This window comes from Hemicordylus capensis, chromosome 3 (assembly GCF_027244095.1).
Source record: "Hemicordylus capensis ecotype Gifberg chromosome 3, rHemCap1.1.pri, whole genome shotgun sequence".
Lineage (NCBI taxonomy): Eukaryota > Metazoa > Chordata > Lepidosauria > Squamata > Cordylidae > Hemicordylus > Hemicordylus capensis.
In genome coordinates this window covers 215,945,143-215,960,957 of record NC_069659.1, presented here as the reverse complement: position 1 = coordinate 215,960,957, position 15,815 = coordinate 215,945,143, and the positions used below count along the sequence as shown (strand labels likewise).

At 44.2% G+C, this 15,815-nt stretch overlaps 1 long non-coding RNA gene across 2 annotated transcripts; it reads left to right on the top strand.

Moving 5' to 3' along the window:
* Positions 1-203: 203 nt before the first annotated feature.
* LOC128352428 (uncharacterized) lies at positions 204-10,514 on the top strand. 2 transcript variants are annotated; one of them, XR_008320404.1, is made up of 4 exons: positions 204-484; positions 4,059-4,163; positions 9,711-9,736; positions 10,205-10,514. It is a non-coding gene; the product is annotated as an uncharacterized LOC128352428 (long non-coding RNA). The 2 variants fall into 2 exon arrangements; XR_008320405.1 differs by lacking the exon at positions 204-484 and adding an exon at positions 3,472-3,739.
* The last annotated feature ends 5,301 nt before the right edge of the window (positions 10,515-15,815 follow it).

Genomic DNA, 15,815 nt, shown 5'->3' with positions numbered 1-15,815 from the left:
AGAAAAAAAGTTCTGTTAAACTTCCCTCTACTAGCATAAAAAATAAATATACTTCATTAGCTGAAACAGAGGCTAGTACTGTCCTACACCTCCTTTTATGCCCTACAGATGTCTGTGATAGGTTTAACAAGGCTCATCTGACTGTGAAATTCACATTCTTAACCCTTTTGTGTCTGGCTCGGAACACCTTCTTGGCAGATTTTTCAAACCCAGGGTTGCACTTGCCCTATAATGTGACCATAGTTGAGCAGCATAGAGCTGTTAGACCTTTAAGAGGTGAGCAGAAGAGTGCTGCTTCATGCACTGAAAAATTGACCAGGAGTGAGAAAAGCCATACCTGTTAAAATTCTGCCTTGTATACAAGTAGGCAAAATCCTGTCCTCTTTTTCATTTGGTCACCAAATCCCCGGATCATTCTCAGTGTTAGCATCTATCCACAGGTACCTCTATTGCTAAAACCACAGCTTGCTGGAAAGGTGTGCAGGTAGGTATGCATGGTTTGTGGGAAGACCAAGCTGACATCCTGATGTTTAAGGGAATGGTGTTTGATGCCGATCTCCATCACCTTGTGTAGATGAGTGTCCTAGAAAAGAGGTGGCAGAAGCAACTAAAATATTTGTATTGTTATAAAGTCGTCATGCCTAATGCTCAAGGTGCTTGATATCGAAGAATGTGGTTAACTGTATTGTGGTGCAATGAATGGTAGGACATCTGTATTTTAACATTTGTGTAGAAGAGGAAATTTTAGAAGATGCAGCTTTTCTCACCCTGCATAAAGATAAGCTGACCAGAAAATGTTGCTGTTTGGGTTTTACAAAATAGTGGTTCAGATTCCATTCTTGTTCAGGAGCACAAATGACTGGTTTCATGCTTGGTATGATTGCCATCCAGGGATAGTATCAGGGGTCAGCTACATCATGCAATGGCCAGGGGTTCACATGCATCAGAGTGCCCACCTATTTGTGCCAACCCCTGAACCCCCAGTGTATGGTGGCACTAATAGTACAAGCTTCTTAGATGACTCACACCACTGCAGTTTTGCCTGCCACCCCCAACTACAAATGGAATCATTGTTGGGCCTCTAGGAGGTGTTCCCATTGGCCAGTGGGGAGGACGGGAGAAGGAGAAGCTGCTGCTTGGGTTTCTTGGCCACAAGACTTGTGCGGTAGCTCCTCCTTCTCTTGCCCAACCCACTGGCCAATAGGCTTCCTCCCAAATACTCCTGTAATGATGCGGGGGACTTTGGGAGAAAGACTATTGGAAAAAGAAAATTTATTATTATTAATTATTATTATTATTATTATTATTATTATTAGCCAGTGAAGAGAGTGAAAAAAGGGAGAGCTGCCACTGCCAAGGGGACTGACTGTAGTGGCAGCTTGTTTTCTTCTCAACCTCCATCCCCATCAGTGTATGGGGGTGAGATACAACAGGGACTCCTCTTTCTTCTACTTCCCGAGATTGGGGGGGGGGGAGAGAACTGCCACCATAAATGCTGCAAAATCTGTCCTGCACTCGCCATTGGGGAATATGGGAGGAGTTGTTGCCCACTAGCAAACTTGGGTAGGCAACACATCATAGGGGAGCAGGCATGGCCCAACTTTCCCTGAGGGGCCTGGTGCAGGGATTTGCATTAGACCTCTCCACACTAGTGCAACACGGTTCCCTTCCTGTGAGTACAATGGAAGCGGGTGAACAGCAGCCACCGGCTCAGACTGTATTAGGCCTGGCTGAAAAGTTGTCATGAGCATACAAAAAACCAAATCTGACCTTTTGAATACTGACCTGTGAACTCTAAGACTAATTAAAGGACTATGAAACCTGCCCTTGTAGTTTTCTTTACCTGCTGGTGATGTTGCCATAGCACTGGTGATCTCAAACTTTGTACATAATAGACATAAGGAAGGAACTTTGACCAGTGAGCAATCTTGCCTCAAAGACATTTTCGTAACCTTTGCTACAAAAAGCAAATGCCATCTCTTAAGCCTAAGAATGCTGACATTATCAATGACTGAATCAGCCCCAGCTTCATCATAAAGGGGAAGGTTTTCTGTTGATACATAAATATCTCTTTAATTAGTCGTCATAGGTGAACAAGGCCAGAAACATTTGTGTCAGTTAAATGGAGAGTTTGAGGAAATATGATGTTTAAAAAATGGAACTCAGTCTGGCAAGAAGTCTTTAAGAAGGATCGCAGTATCTTTAGAAGGTGCATATCAAGCAGCTGTGGGCTTTTTATTTAATTTATTTTAACCAGCTTGGAATCTTCAAACTGATTCACAGCCATCATTTGAACATTTTGTGACAGGAGCAATACATATGTTTCTCCTGTCAGCATGCCTCATCATTAGCACAATTTGTGGTATAGGCAGAAGCAAATATTATATATGTGGACTCACACAATATTCTTTGGGCAGATGTAATTAGAGTCGATATGGAGTAACTGTAAACATTTTAAGACTGTTAGTGGCTAGTTTGGATGATTGTTCACCGGCACTCATGATAACTTTGAGGCCTCACCGAGAGAGTGCTCGCCCTGAGGTGACTGGCAGTAGTCCTAACAGGCATGCTATCAGAACATCCTTTAGTCATGTGAGAGGGGTGTTCATCTGAATACCCCTCTACACATCCTCCAAAACCCTGGATTACAATATAGGCCTGGGGACTGTTTATAGTATGAGACCTTGAGCTGAAGGAGATAGGCTAGATCAGGGTTTCTTAACCTTGGGCCCCCAGATGTTTATGGACTACAACTCCCATCATCCCCAGAAACAATAACATGGCTGGGGATGATGGGAGTTGTAGTCCATCAACATCTGGGGGCCCAAGGTTAAGAAACCCTAGGGTAAATGGAAAGAGTGTGGTATAGGTGTGCCTGTGGACTGATAGTATACCCGTTTTATTCTGGAAACTCAGTGCCTGTGCCTTTCAAGAAGACCATACACCTGAAAGGAAGTTGTTGCTGGCAGGGGTTCAAAAACCTTAAAGAGGACCTAAGAAGGAACTTCTGGCAACCTTCAGTTGAAAAAACCATTCAAAGCCTGGAGAGTCTGTTTTCAGCTGCTAAGAATCAACTTTCTCTTACAGCAGTAGAGAGGCCTGGAGGTCTTAAAGGGAAAGTTCATCCATACGATGTCCGGTGTGATTTCCACTAGAGAAGAGCAACCAGAGAAATTGGTTATAGGCACTTGAACTATCCTTCACCATTCCCATAGTAAAGCAACCCCTGCTGTAAATATGCAGCAATGCCATATTTATTTAAAACTCCTTTATGTAAGAAGTAACTGTAACACCATAGACTACATTTCAAAAAAAATCATAACTATATATTTTTTCTAACCCTTAAGTCTTTGAGTTTTGGTTTTCCCATGCTTTAAGCCTTAATCACCTACTAAATTGAGGAAGGGATGAAGATGTTTAATTGGAACAGAGACTGGTGGCATTTGGGTATGTTGGAAGTGATGGAATTAAAATAGTAGAAGAGAGAACATATCCCCTTGCTGAGTAACTCGCTTGGATTTCAAAGCAGGATTTTTCTGCCAATAGTTCATTTATGTTTTAACAAATTGAAGTAGATAGGTAATCAGACCAGCAGATAAGAGAATAATGATGGATGCATAAATTCAATGGCTTCAGTCTGGTCATCAATGAGAACTGCAAACTAGGTTGAGGAGTGAAGTGAGGAAAAGACCAGAAGTATTTCTGACTGTTTTCTCCACATCATGGGGAGGGCAGTGAGGTAGCAATTCTATATTTGGTATTTCTGAGCTTTACCTGGTGGTCATTTTTTTACCCACTTCTGGCTTTATCTGGCAGGTATTTTAGCAACACCTACCTTTTCTACTTTTAAACAGCCAAACTTTAGCTTCACCCTTAATGGTGCTTTCCAGTCCTGGGGACCTCTCCCCTAGATCTGGGCTCCTATCCTTTCATGCAATGCAGATGCACCTCTCCATTCCAGACAGATTTCCATCCCTCTCTGTCATGGCTGCAGAAAGTGTGGCTATGTGCAAGGGAACAGAACATGTAATTTTCTTACCTGATATGTCTTCTGATAGGTGTTAGAAGGTGCTACCACCCTGCCTTTGAGATGGTGGCTGAGAAGGAAGAGGTTGTGAAGAAACCCCCAAAGCAGGAGTCGAGATTCTTGGCTGAACCTGAAGGTAAGGGAATCTGGATAGTCCCATAACATGGCTCTACAACTCCCATAGTTCCTGCCTTTGGCCACTGTTATTGGGGATGATGGAAGCTGCACTCCAATGAATGAATGAACCAAAACAAAACTGAAGGGCCAAAGCTGTCTTTCATATCCTCCTGACACTCCTTTTAAGGGCAAATTGGGCTTCCTGGGATGAGCAATAAGTGAGTGACCACTGAGTCTGTATGGGGATTGGAAGTTGGGTCTCTTCATTCATAGAGCCCAAGTGCCAATTGGAGTCACAGATAGCAGAAGCAGGGATGAAAATGGAGATCTGGTCCATCTCTAACACACATCCTTACCTGGGTTTCCAACCCAGTACATCATAGTGCATTACTGCTCATCAACTGCAATTCAGTGCATCTGCTCATGAGGGGGTGTGAGGAGAAACATTAAAATCCTCACCCAGAAGAATATGCCCTGTAAGTAAAGTTTAGTCCAAGAGATTATCTAGAGACAGTAGGTTGAGTTCAAAAAACAAAGATTTATTATGAAACTAAAACATCACATACTGAGAGAGACACTAGACAACGTACCCAAATAGGCCTTCAGCAACTGAATAGTTCTGAAGTTTAACTGACCAGGACAGACCTATTAATATAGAGCCCCTGGTGGCACAGTGGTAAAACTGCTGCCCTGTAACCAGAAGGTTACAAGTTTGATCCTGACCAGGGGCTCAAGGTTGACTCAGCCTTCCATCCTTCCGAGGTCAGTAAAATGAGTACCCAGAATGTTGGGGGCAATATGCTAAATCATTGTAAACCGCTTAGAGAGTTCCGGCTATAAAGCGGTATATAAATGTAAGTGCTATTGCTATTGCTAATATCTTATGACTCTAGTGGCCGGAAGAGGTTACTGCAGTGCTAAGAGCAATAGAATTCTAATTGCTCGAGTACTGATCAATAACTTGTATAATCTCTCGCACTGCAAGAAAATGATCTCTTGGCAATGGCTTTGTGAGTAAGTCTGCTAAAACCATTTGAGCAGTATTTCAATTCCACGAGACCCTTTTTCTTGTGCATCACATGCATAATGGCATTTTGTCTTGATATGCTTTGTTCTGGATTTTGTCTTCTCCATTTGTGATTGTGAAATACAACTTTGATTTTCCTCAAATAATTCAGTTGGTTTTGGTTCATTAGCTCCTAAGTATTGCAACAATTTGTGTATCCATGCAATTTCCGGGCAAGTCTGAATGGCTTGAGCTCTACCTTTAAGGTACCTACCCTTTTAACTGCAATCCAATGATTTTTGGTGGGTGTACTAACTTTGCTACTTAAAATTCCAACAGCTGAGGTGATGTCTGGTGTGTGTGTGTGTGTGTGTGTGTGTGTGTGTGTGTGTGTGTGGACACACACACTACTGTGGGAATATATAGAGGTATTCCAATTGCTTTGCTTTCCTATATTGCCCATTTTCTGGAAGAAGTTCACTGTTTGCATCTTGCTTCAAAAAGTTAGCTTCCATTGAAGTGCTGACTCCCTTAGCAACTGTAAGACCTAGACATTCTAACAAGTGTTTTATCTTTTGTTTCAGATTAGGAAGATAACCTCCATCTTTTTTCTCATTCTGTTTGTATTCAGAGATAATCGGAACTGTTCCCCAGTTGCTTTACTTCTATTTTTTTGTTTACATTCTCTACAATTTCACCACTATCTTCTCTGTTTTGATAACAAAACAAAAAAATCACCAACATATTAGTATACAAGTCCATCTATTATTTCTAAATCTTGAATATAGACAAGAGTCAGCTTTTCCTTGAATAGACCCTTGTTTAACTAGCAATTTAACTTTGAATTCCAAGATCTTGCTGCTTGCTTTAGACCGTAAAGGCTTTTTTTGAGCTTACACATGTCCCTCCTTACCAGGTTCCTCAAACCCTGGTGGCTGCTCCATGTAAATGTCCTCAGATGTGTAAAAATGCAGTTTTGACATCTAAATGGTCTACGTACATTTTCCTTGCTGCTGCAATCCAAATGAACATTCTTATAAAAGAATGTTTTACTACTGGGGCAAAAGTTTCATCATAATCCTCATCATATTTCTGAGACTATCCTTTTGCTACTAGACTTTCTTTATAGCACTGGACATCTCCTTCTGCATCATGCTTCACTTTGAAAATCCACTTTCAACCTGTTGCAGTGTAATTACTTATCGAGGATAAGTAATTGAACAGGTAGCAACTTTAATTAAGAAACAAGAGTTTGATACTTACTACTAACTAAAACAAAGGCTAAGAAAACAATAAGCAAACTGTCTCTTATGCAGGAGTGGGGGAGAACCTCTCAGTTTGAATTCAAGGTAACAAGTAAGGAGCAGATAAACAAACCATGACTCCACCCCCAAGCCAGTACATAGAGACATTCACATAGAGAAGCATGCCTCATATAAAGAACTGAGACAATCAATGAGGGTATGCACAAGACCGGAGATGGAGAAGGTGGGTGAGTTGGGAAGGCTGTGCTAAACTTACCTTTCCCTCAGACTATCCCAGAACAGTGGTGGGGAGCACCAGAGGCACTCTTAGGCTCATGCCATGGGGCGCTGGCCCATTCCACCGCCACAGTGGGGCCTGTGAATGCTCCGCCACACGCCCTGCATCACACACGCGGGCGGCCACCAGAAAGAAAAAATGGCTGTGCTGTGCCCTGCTACCCATATGCTTTGCTGCCCAGTGGCAGCGGGTCTCCAAAATATCCCCGGCGGGCCGCACAATGGCCAGTGGGCCTCAGCATGTTGTAGGGGGGGGGATTTCCGTTGCCTTAAAAAGGCAAGACCAGCTGCACCTGTGCACACCCTCTCTCTTCTGTCTGAGCGAGGGCAGGTCAGCGCCTGCCTGCCTCGTGCACCGTGAGCAGGAGTTAGCAGGCAGGCGGGAAGCTAGGCAGCGGCAATGGTGCCCCCCCCCAAAAAAAAACTTTGAAGAAGGAGACAAGGGGTAGTGGGATTGAGAAGGGAGGGAGCTGGTTGGGGTTAGCAGCGGCCAGAAATGACAACCCACCCAACAATCAGCGACGTCAGTGAAGTACCAGTATGTCTACTAATTACTAATACTAGTCTAGTTCTTCAGAGTCCAGACTCCTCTCCTTTCTGTTATGCTGTTGTGTGGGCTGCCTGTGTGGTTTGGGGTCTTAGAAGGTGAGGGGAGGGCTGGTGGGGAGACTCCTCTCCTCTGCTGTTGTGAGGGCTTCCTGTTTAAATCTTTACATTCCTGTGAGTTCAGTTGCTGTTTGTGCCATCAGGAATTCACATGTTTAAAAATGTGTGCACCAAGGTGTGTGTGTGTGTGTGTGTATGTGTATATATATATATATATATATATATATATATATATATATATATATATATGGGACGATGATACTTAATGCAGCGGGGGGGGGGGCGCATCCAAAGGCCTTTAGGTCCAGACTCCAAAATCATCTAGGTGCGTCCCTGGAAAGCACAAACCACACTCCCACATGATTCATACTGCTGCATGCAGCACAGATCTTCAGAAATCAAGATGATGTGTTCCGACTCCACGTATCCCACAATTCAGCATGCAATGAGTGCAGTGCATTGGAGGATGCCCTGTGGAATGGGCACTCTAGGCACCCATCTCTGTATCCATTCAGGCTGCAAGCATCCCAAGCAGTCACACGACCTCGGAACCAGGGTTAAGGGTGCACTCACACCCTTAAACTCAATAAAAGGTGGGTTAGGTGCCATGGCAGTGCCGGGATCTGCCTCGATCTCGGGGCTGCACACAATCAACCTTTTCCAGGCTGGGCTGCAGGCTGCTCATGAGAACAGCCTTAATATCTGTGACAAAATCCCAACACATCCTACAGTTTTTCTTCCCATAGGCAGCTTTGTAAGTCTCCAAGTATTTTTATGTAGAGACTGGATATCTTCTTCTGCAGCTTTTCTCCAGTTTTAACATGCCAGCTGACCATACTTATTAATATCCTTCCATGCACATTTTCTTCTCTAGTAATATATGAGAACCATTTTGCTGGAGCACCTTTGTTGGTTCTTCCTGAGCACCTTATCTTGGAGATGAGGGCATGCCCCCACTTCCTGCTGTTGCTTGCCTGCAATTGGTTTGCAGAGCCATCCTGCCTTTGAGCCTAGAAGTAACCTATAGCCATCAAGGCTAGTAGCTATTGATAGGCCTGTCCTCCATGAATTTGTCTAAGCCCTGCTTAAAGCCATCCAAGCTGGTGGCCATCACATGCTCCATGGCAGAGAATTCCATAAATTATGTGCTGTGTGAAAAAATACTTCTTTTTGTCATTCCTAAATTTCTTGACAATCAGTTTCGTGGGATGACTCCTGGTTCTAGTACTGTGTGAGAGAAAACTGTCCCTATGCACTCTCTCCACATCTTCTTTATATATATATTTATCCTAGGCATACCCATCGCTAACCCCATGTGTGGCAGCTCTCGCGAGAATTCAAGCAGCTGCCGGATAGCGACAGGGATGGGTGGGAGGGAAGAAAATGGTGGTGGCAGGCAGCCAACTGGCCGGGAAACAAAACGGCAGCTGGTGGTGGTGGCGGCTGGCTGGCTGGCCAGTGGGTGGGCAGGTGGGGGAAGAGAGCAGCTGGCCAGTCGGCCAGGAAGAAAGTGGCAGCAGCAAGCGGGTGGGGGGGGGAAGTAGTGGTTGGCCAGTCAATGGGCAGGGGAAGCTCTAGGTTGGGGGTGGGAATGATGGCAGATGGAGGATGGTTGGCACATGGCAGTGGTGGCGAACTAGAGGTGCAGATGCTCTGCATCCAGTTCAGCTAGTAATTTTATAAACCTCTAACATCTCCCCACTTAGTTACCTTTTTTCTAAAACTAAAAAGCCCCAGATGCTGTAGTCTTTTCTCATAAGAAAGGTGTGCCAGACCCCCGATCATCTTGGTTGTCCTCTTCTGCATCTTTTCCAGTTCTATAACATCCTTTTTGAGATACAGTGACCCAAACTGTACACAGTACTCCAAATGTGGCTGCACCATAGATTTGTTCAAGGGTATTATAACATTAGATGTTTTATGCTTAATCCCCTTCCTAATGACCCCGAGCATGGAATTTGCCATTTTCACAGCTGCTGCACACTGAGTCAACACTTTCAATGGGTTGCCCACCACCCATTGTTCAGTCTCCTGATCAGTCCCCAACAGTTCAGACCACAACAGTGTTTATATGAATCTGGGTTTTTTTGCCCCAGTGTGCATCACTTTGCACTTACATTGAATCATATTTGCCATTTTGTTGCCCGCTCCTCCAGTTAGGAGAGATCCTTTTGGAGCTCCTCACAATCTGTTTTGGATTTCCCCACCCTAAATAGTTTTGTGTTGTTTTCAAATTTGTCCACCTTGCTGCTTACCCCAACTTTTAAATCATTTATGAATAAATTGCAAAGCACTACTCCCCATGAAAATCCACTCCCTCTGCAAAGTAGAAAATCCAACCCGTGGAAGGGTGCCATGGTTCTGCCCAGCTAATGCACATTGTGTCTTACTTCTATTATTTCTTCCTTTACAGAGCCCAGATGCCAGTTGAGGCCGCAGGTAGTGTAAACAGGGACGCAAACAGAGTCCTCATCCACCTCTGAGACTCCTCTATATATGAGTTTCCAGTGCTGTATGTTGTAGTGCATTACTGCTCATGAATTAATGCAACTGCTCATGATGAATGAACTGTCCCAACACAAAGCCTCAGGAGTCTCTTTTTATCCTCTGATGGTGCACCCTTTTGTGGGAGTGGGACTGGAGACAACCGATTTCCCTTCTTCTGCTCTCTGTGCACTCAGGAGCACAGACAGAGCAGTATCCCATCTCTGGTCTGGCCCCTTACACTCCACCATAAACCCAGAGGTGGTAGGGCAGTTTGTTTAGATCCTGATGGGGACCCTTCCCAGTATTTCACAGTGTTTCTCCCTGCTTCTTGGAGCATGGATGATGGTGGGAAACTCTGACAGGACAGCTGAGAATTCCCTTTCCTCAGTTGCTTGCTTCTGTCTTTTTCTTCTCCTGCAGGTGAGGAGCTGGAGAAGATGGTTCATACGGTGATATAGCACAATACGGTGATGTCTGCCCAAGAGAAGGCCTTCTCAAACAAGTTTGCTATGCTAGAAGAGGATGTTGCCTGCACAATTTCTCTCTGGTCTGTGGCAACAAAGATGCGTCTACAGGCACTGGAGAATGATGTGAAGTTCATGAAGTGGATTAGTGGAATGTAAACAATGGGGTGAGCAACATTTAAAGGATCAAGATTGTAGTACAACATCTATAGGAGGACCAAAGTTGTGCATCCCTTGTTTTCCAGTATAGTTGGAAAAATTTTAAATATTAGAAATTTCAAAAAATTGAATTTTTGAAATTTTCTTTATATACAGCAGGGAAGAATTGTTAGGAGAACATGAGGCTTTTCACACAACTGAAAACTGGGTAGGGCAGTGCTGTCTTACCCAGCTTTTCCTCCTACCTTGATTCCACACAATCACTTCTCCCTCTTCCTACCTCCCCCCACCCCACAAAAACACAAGTGAAAATTGGGAGCACACACAGTTCCCAAACCTGGGTAGGGCATTGGCCTACCCACTTTTCGGTTGTGTGAATAAACTCCATATCTCACAGTAATTCTCATCTGTTGAATTTTGACAGTCAGAAGAACCTCAAATTTGTATTCTCTTAAGGCACAAAGCTGTTTCTGTGCTGTACCTATGCAAGCATCATTTCAAATCTAAAAGGTTATCTTCGCCTGCAACACAATTTGCAAATCAATAGAAAGTTGATTAGCAGCTATTAGCACCAGCGGATGGCTTGTGCAGATTTAACTCCCTACACCTTATTCCTCCCTCACTCCTATGCATGTTGAAAGGTTGTCACTACCAGGACACAGCAGCTGCCCTCCAACTCTGGTCCTGTGGTGTGCTCTGATTTGTCAAGCAGAGGGTGTTATGGGGCCCAGGTGAGTTGGTGGCGGTGGCGCAACTGCTGTGACAGGAGGGAAAAGTTGATCTTCCACAGCTAAATATGAGGCATCACTTCATAGGAGAATCTACAGATAGCTCTTGGCCTGCGGCCCGCAACAGCTAAAGGCAGTCTTTACTATATAGATGTATTTCTTATGAAATATATATCCTTCCCTTCCTCCCAGGAGCTCGGGACAGTGTATGTGCTTCTCTTTCTCCACTTTTATCCTCACAATAATTCTGTGAGGTAGGTTAGACTGAAGAGAATAACCGGCCTAAAGTCACCCAGTGAATTTCATGGCTACCGTTGGACTCCCCTGCTCTGACACTAATACATGTGTGTTACGTGAAGATGGGGATTTAATTAAGACTGGTAATTAATAGTTAGCTACTGGAAAGATTCACCAGCACAACTGCACAATTTCAGTCCTCCAGCTGATTTTGGACTACAACTGCCATCTCCAGCTATAGTGACCAACAGTCAGGTATGATGGGAGGAGTTAAAGGTTATCACCTTTTGAAGTCCTTAATGGTTTGGGTCCTGGATATCTGAAGGACCACCTATTCCCAAAGGTTTCTGCCTGCCCAGAAAGCTCATTGGAGGGGGCTCAGCTCCACATGCTGATATTGAGGGAGGCTTGGTTATCATGCACGTGAGACATCTTCTCTGTTGTTGCCCACAGACTTTGACATTTTTTAAAATTTATTTATGTAAAATATTTCTATACCACCCCAAACTTGCATCTCTGGCGGTTTACCATTTTTGTAAGAGAAATGCTCTCTCCATGGGAGGTACATTATCTGACATCTGTGGCTGCTTCTTAAAAGACAACTAAATACTTTATTTGCTCAGGCTTTTACCCTTTAGGGGTTGCTGGTCTCTCTACCCTCCTGCTTTTGGTTATTTTATGGATGCTGCTTTTTGTGGTTCTCTTGTTTTTAATCAATTTTAATATTTTTTTAGGGATTTTATTGTATTAACTTTTGTAAACCACTTTGGGATGAGTGTTAATGAAAGGTGGTATAGAAATTGAACTATAAATGTCAGGCTTACACCATATTGGAGAAGCACGAGGAGGACCAGCAAGGTGGCATATTTACTACATGTGCTTGGTTTTAATCAAATGAAAAACTGGTTTGATAACCCTGTAATAGGAGTGGAAAGATATTATACTATCTCTCTGATATTGTCCTTTTCAACAAAAAATCCTCAAAATGATTTACATGGCACAACGTATGGGGAAATCACTCCCTGTCTCCAGAAGGGCTCACAATCTAAACACACACATGTGCGTGTGTGCACACATGTGCATACAATAACAGCCACTGGAGATATGCTATGCTGAACTGAAGAGGTACTGTTGCTCTCTCCTGCTAAATATAAGTTCCCTCAGTTTAAAAGGTATCCCCCACTCCGAGTTATTAGAGATGTTCAGAACTGGTTCGAATCGAACTGACCCAGTTCAAACTCAAACTGAACCAGCCTCCAAAAAAAGGCATCTGGTCCGAGTTCAAAATGGGCTTGGTCTGTTTACAGACTGGTTTGAGGAGCTATGCTTGTAAATGGGACTCAAGTGAGGATTCCCCTTTACAAGCAAAGAGGAATCCTGCCTTTAAAAGGCTTCTAAGGAGGTGGGGGTGGGGGGGAGAGGGCACCTTACCAGCACTGGCTCCTCTAAACCTCAGTGCTACCCCCAGCAGTGCAGTCTGTGCTACTGGGAGGGAGCCCTGGGAGTCAGAGGAGCCACTGGTAAGGTGCCCCCTTGGCCCTCCCCCTGGCCACCCTTAGAAGCAAGATTTTCCCTTTGCTTGTAAAGGGAAATCCTCACCAGAGTCCCCTTTACAATCATAGCCCTTCAAACCGGATCAAACCGATCTGACCTGGTTCGATTGAACAGACCGAATCACCGATGGGTTTGACTGAACTGGTTTACAGAATGACAATTTTGTTTGAATTTGGTTCAAATGGACCACAAAAAATGGGCCCATACACACCCCTACCAGTTAGTAGGGGTTATATGTACTTCTAATACATATAAAATGGCTGTGGGGTAGGTTAGGTTGCGATAGGAACTTGTCCCAAGGCTACCTGGTGAGCTTCACCATAATATTTGAATCTGGGTCTCTGCAGTCCAAGCTCAACATTGATTCATCTATGAAGACATCAGGTGGGACAGCAAAATACTGGTTGAGGGACCAGAAGTGTATCTAGAAAATGACAGTCCTCAACAATGGCTATCTTTGTGCTAAATTATTGGCTTAAAGAATTTGTGGGTGAGGGGAGGCTAAATCCCTTTTGTTGTTGTTGTTGTTTGAAGTTGGAACGCATGGAGAATCAGTAGAGGCTGAGACAGAGAAGAAGGGATGATGGCAGGGAAGGTTGTGGCTTTTTGAGCATGTGTTTGAGCATATATTTTTGAGCATATGTTGCAGGTGGCAGCCTTTGGAACATTGTCCTTTCTCCTCCCAGTGCTCAAGATTATGAACATCAAAGCTATGGTTCCATTTGTACTGATGGCGATGTTCCCTTATTGTGCCTATGCAATTGCATTAGAACAAGAAGGCAGCATGCAGAGGATTAATTCCTTGAGGCACTGGGATGAACCTGTAGGAGAGGTCATTTGATTTGGCAGAGAAATGGAGCACATCTCCAGAGCCTGGAGTAAGGAACAGAATTCCCACAAGGTGCAGTCGAATGAGGCTCTGCTTACAACTGAGCCAGCAAGAAAAGTGCCCAGCAGCACTTGCACTTTTGTCTTCCTCACAAGCTTAAAAACATGGCAGAGGGACCATTACTCTGACAGATTATTCATATTAATACAAAGCATTGCCAAATTATTTATATGCCAAAAACTCAAGTCTAGAGAAGGCAGACAGTGGAAACCAAAGAGCAGAATCAGTGGAAATAAAGAGTATACATTCAAGCTCCACAACAGAGCCACGGTTCATATAATTTCCCAAACTGTCTGTGTTTGAAAAGATCAAGTCTTAGTTTGGCCCTTGGTCCCCAAGGATCTACATTTTAAATCAAGCTGGTTTTAGGGCTATTGGTCTTGGATTTTACTTGCTGAATAGTAGTAACAGGCGATGGCATCAACAGAAGTCTCCCTCTTGGGGCAAAGAGCAGTGGAGAGGGCTGATCTAGACTGGGACCGCTTGCCTGCCAATAGGTCCCTATTTTCCAATTCAGGTAAAAGGGGACATGTTGGTAGATATAGGACCATGGTGAGGAGAAAGGGGTAATGTCCACTGCCCCATACAGCGGTCTCAATTCAGATCAGGCCTTCCTGAAACTGTTGTTTGCTGAGTAAAAGATAAGTTCATCAGCCTTAATAATGAGCTCAACAAAACCTGTAGTAGGGGGTGTGTAGGGAACTGGTTTGGCTAGTTTGGTTTGAATCCAGACTGCATTCGAATCGGCCCGGCCTGCTTCCAGCCGAACCTGGCTGAACCAGTTTATGGGCCAGTTCAGGGATATACTTACAAAAGGGCATTTCCTATCCTAAGGCCCAGGGGGAGGCGGGTGAGAGAAAGGGTACTTTGTACCTTATCTGAGGTGGCAACAGCAGGGCTTCTTCCAAGCCCCCTTCCAGCCTACTGAAGGACAGTCAGGGCTGGCTGTGGCCTGGTTTGGGCCTCCACACAGGCGTGGAAGCCATTTTGTGACCTCTGCGCATGAGCAGAGGCCATTTGCATCACCATGCAGATCATGTAGTGATGCAAATGACCTCTGCGCATGTGCAGAGGTCTGAACCATGCCACAACCCACCTGGCCTATCCTTCAGGAGGCCGGCAGGGGGCTGGGAGGATCCGCTGCAGGTCCAGTTTAAACTTGGTCCAGCTGAACCAAGTTCTGGCTCGCACATCTCTAATGTGTAATTTGACTTAGAGGGACTTCTACATCACTTTTGAATCTCAGCCTAAGATGGGAAACTGCATGTATATTTCCCTGCATTGGGAGAAAGTATATGTCTCCACAGGGGGACCCTGCTACCTTGTCAAAGAGGCACCTTTAAAGTGCTGGCTCTCATATTTAGCAGGGGGTAAGCCGCTGTCCCTATTCAATCCCAGCACAGTGTTGTTCCAGTGGCTGTTGCTGGTGTATCCTTTTGGATTTTCAGCCCCTTACATAAAGGGAACCATTTTTTGCTATATAAACTTCTTTGAGAATATTTTTGGTTGAAAAGTGGAATATAAATATTAATTAAACATAGATACATCTGTTCCTCTCTTTGTCGACAAAGCATAAATGTGGTAAGGGGAAGGACAACTCCGACAGGTTTCCTTCCTTTGAGAGTGTCTGAAGAAGCTCTGGGCTGTTCTAACATTAGACCTGGTAGTAAAGCAAGTTTCAGGACTCTCCCAGATATCACGGGTCCAATAAAACCTGGAGCTGGGCCAGACCTTGAATCCCTTTTAAATTAAGGAAGTTTAGCCACAGCCCATATCAAGTAATTGTGTGCACAAAGCATCTGAGTGTGCACAAAACATCATCTATCACTGCGTAATTACAAGTAATCAGCCTTTTATACCCACGGAGAAGATAGATGAGAAGAGGACACTGACTCTGTACTGTGCGTTTGAGGGACTTGTAGCCAGGTTTATATTTTTAAATGAATACGTGTACAATCATTCAAAAGCGTACATGTGTAGAGACACCTGGAGGTGTGTAG